The sequence below is a fragment of the Sus scrofa genome, chromosome 4 (genome assembly GCF_054392235.1).
Source record: "Sus scrofa isolate SSC_HxYL_T2T_F1_AM1 chromosome 4, Sscrofa_HxYL_maternal_Yorkshire_Landrace_v2.0, whole genome shotgun sequence".
NCBI lineage: Eukaryota > Metazoa > Chordata > Mammalia > Artiodactyla > Suidae > Sus > Sus scrofa.
The window spans coordinates 132,501,238-132,504,879 of record NC_139386.1 but is presented as its reverse complement, the minus strand read 5'-3'; the positions used below and the strand labels follow the sequence as shown (position 1 = coordinate 132,504,879).

General features: G+C 47.3%; 1 protein-coding gene across 2 annotated transcripts in view; it reads left to right on the top strand.

The window, feature by feature from the left end:
* Positions 1–3,642, top strand: part of GBP2 (guanylate binding protein 2, interferon-inducible) — a 264,757-nt gene that overhangs the window by 231,288 nt on the left and 29,827 nt on the right. The gene's annotated exons all lie outside the window — the stretch shown is intronic.

Here is a 3,642-nt window from a genome sequence, read left to right as displayed (position 1 = left end):
CAAAGTGAAAATGAAAGTGATCCGTGCTGCTGTTGCCTTCGCAGAGTCACGCCAGGAGCACCGAGCACAGCACCAACGGGGGTGATGGCGCAGGGTGAGAGGAGGCTGCGAAAGGCCAGTGCTCAGCACACGCCTCTGAGCACACGCCCCAGCTTTCCTTGGGCCTCCCCACGTGTAAGTTTGCTTAGGGTGGCACAAGTTCCCTTGGCAAACAGGAAAGGAGAAAATCATGGCACAAATGTTAGCAAAATTGTATAAGCCAAGCATATCTCAAGCATTTTTCTCTTAGTGTGGATCCCTGGATGCCCTTGTTCATGAAGAGCTCTTAAAATTTTAAATCTGGAGGTCCCGTCGTGGCTCAGCGGAAACGAGTCTAACTAGCATCCATGAGGATGCAGGTTTGATTCCTGGCCTCACCCAGTGGGCTAAGGATTCATTGTTGCTGTGGGCTGTGGTGTAGGTCACAGATGTGGCTCTGATTGGACCCCAGGCCTTGGAACCTCCATATGCAGCAGGTGCGGCCCTGAAAAAAAAAAAAAAAAAAAAAAAAAAAAAAAAAAGACTGCAGTTGCAACAGTTCTTTCCTGTCTCTCATACAACAATTTCTCCTCTCGTTGGACCTAAAAAGCAATTAAAAAAGAAAAGGTGGAGAAGAACTGGTAGAAACAGACACTACAATTTACATAATTCTACTATAGCATACAGAATCTATAAACTCTACCAAACTGTAACATGCAAGACAAATTCTCTAGGCTCCAACATCAGCTTCCCAGGGAAGAAGCACAGGCCAAATCTAAGACACAAAGGCTAACAGACACTGCCACCACGTGGTAACTCAAAAATCATAATTTATCTGGTAAGAGAGGAATTTTCCTGTGAAAAGTACTTGACTGAACTCACCCATATCTCACATCATGCAATACTAATTTTGCCTCTTATGTGTTTCCTAATATTGACTATAATATAGGTTTTTAAAGGTTAATTGTAATGGGAGTTCCCGTCGTGGCTCAGTGGTTAACAAATCCGACTAGGAACCATGAGGTTGCGGGTTCCATCCCTGGCCTCCCTCAGTGGGTTAAGGATCCGGCGTTGCCGTGAGCTGTGGTGTAGGTTGCAGACGCGGCTCGGATCTTATGTTGCTGTGGCTCTAGTGTGGGCCGGCAGCTACAGCTCCGATTACACCCCTAGCCTGGGAACCTCCATATATGCTGTGGGTGCAGCCCTAGAAAAAGGCAAAAAGATGAAAAAAAAAAAAAGGTTAATTGAGATGAAGAGAGAAGTAGTGAGGTCATAAGCTCTGATGAAGAGAATGTTTCCTCTTGGGTTTTCCTTCCCAGAAAAAGAGACTTGGATGCACATAGTTATCTGAGAAGTGACGGCAGGAAGCCAGAGGAAGGGAGAAGGGGGAAAGGGAGAGTAGGAGAGAGAAAGTGGAAAAGTCAAAATTCGAATTATTGAGCTGGTTACCGTTACACGTCCCAGCATGCATGTTCTGAAGAACTCCTCGAGTGCACTTCACAAGTGTCCCTTGGAGGGGTGCTGGGAGGATGTGACCAAGTGTCCCTTGGAGGGTCAAGGTTCCGGCGTTGCCGTGAGCTGTGGTGTAGGTCGCAGATGCGGCTCAGATCCAGCGTTGCTGTGGGTGTAGTGTAGGCTGGCAGCTGCAGCTCTAATTCGACCCCTAGCCTGGGAACCTCCATATGCTGCAGGTGCAGCCCTAAAGTAGCGGGGGCAGGGGAGCTACCAAACCATAGTGTGTAATTCAGTCCATAGTTTTTAGAAGAGACCACATTCCTAACGATAACTCATCAGGGGCCCCTGATGCCCAGAATGAAGGCCAACCTGGACACCTGAGAGGGCCCATTCTGATCCCACCTGCTGAATCCAGGAGTGAGAGGCTTGCCCTCCTCCAAAGGAGGTGTCCACTCCCCACAGGGCGCAGCTTCATGCGTTCGTGTAATGCCTTGCTTTCTTCCTTGAGTCCAAGCCTTTGGATTGAATATACGCCCGGGAGTGGGACTGCTGGATCGCATGGTAGCTCTTTATTTAGTTTTCTGAGGACCTTCCACGCTGTTTTCCACAGTGGTTGTCCGAATTTACATTCCCACCAACAGTGAAGGGAGACGTATTTTGAATGCCTGAAAAGTTGACTCAGAAAATCCCTACAGAAATTCTGGATGTAGAGGCCATTCTTCTGCCCTCTGTGTCACTGCACATATCACTGAGGCCTACAAATAACAAGTGCTAGAGAGGGTGTGGAGAGAAGGGAACCCTCCTGCACTGTCGGTGGGAATGTTGCTGTGATTTACGTCGAAGAGTCTTCTGCCTACGTCTTCCTCCAGGAGTGTTACAGGATCTTGCCTTACATTTAGGTCCTTAATCCATTTTGAGTTTACTCTTGTGTATATGGTGTTAGAGGATATTCTAATTTCGTTCTTCTCCGTGGAGCTGTCCAGTTTTCCCGGCACCACTTACTGAAGAGACGCTCTCTCCTCCGCTGTATGTTCTTGCCTCCTTCGTCAGAGATTAGTTGACCACAGGTGCTGGGGTTTATGTCTGGGCTTTCTCTTCTGTCCCACTGAGACATAAAATAGGGAAAACTGGAGTTCTGGTTCTGGCTCAGCAGGTTAAGAACCCAACCAGCATCCATGAGGTGGTGGGTTTGACCCCTGGCCTCGCTCAGTGGTTTAAGGATCTGGCATTGCCATGAGCTGTGGTGCAGGCAAGCAGCTGCAGCTCTGAATCGACCCCTGGCCAGGGAATTTCCATATAACATAGGTGCAGCCCTAAAAAGACACACACACAAAAAAAAGGGAAAATTACCCGTAAGCTAACAACAACAGAAAACCAGAAAACTAGCCGTCTGTCCAATTAAATTTTTTAAATGAGTGTAGCTGCGACTGTGCACCAGTGTCCTATCTGCTGCCAGGGAGGAAAACAATCTACAAGGAGCTCCCTGATGGGAGCCAGATTGGCACCCCACCAATTCCCTTGGCTGTTTAGCCAAGTCAGGTTCATCAGTTTGGGGGAGCATGCCTGCTTATCCGCAGATGTCCACAAGAGGGCAGCAGAGTTTGGGGGTTTTTTTGGTTGGTTGGTTGGTTTTACTTTTCTAAGAGCTGGCTGGTCCTTTCTGGGACTTGAGACAGAGGATTCAGGGAGAGGAAGAAAGAGGGGGAGATTTTTAAATAAATTTTATAAAGAGGCAAGTTGGTAAGAAGTTGACAAACTCTTAGTAAAGTTTGTCAAAGTTTGCTAGGAGAGATGCTGGGCAAATAAACCCGGCTTTGTGGAAAGAAGACAGATGTAAGGAATTCTGATCCACCAGAACGCGCTACTAGTAAAATGAAAAAGGGAGGAAGTCCAGAATAAAGAGATATCCGCCTGGTGCGAGATGGCAAGAAATAGGGGTCAGCAAACCAAATATTCCAGGGTCTTGTCCTCGGGGGAGTTTGTATTCACTCGGGGAAAACTACATACACGGTGGCTTCTGAGGCCCCGTAGGTCCTGTCTCTTAATAGCTCCCTTCAAGGACCAGAAAGTTCCTTTCTTTATGTTATGATGAGTATTTGGGATTAGAGCACTTCCAAATATCTATATACTTTTAAAAGGTATTTTAGCCTTTAATTCAGGAGTGCCTCC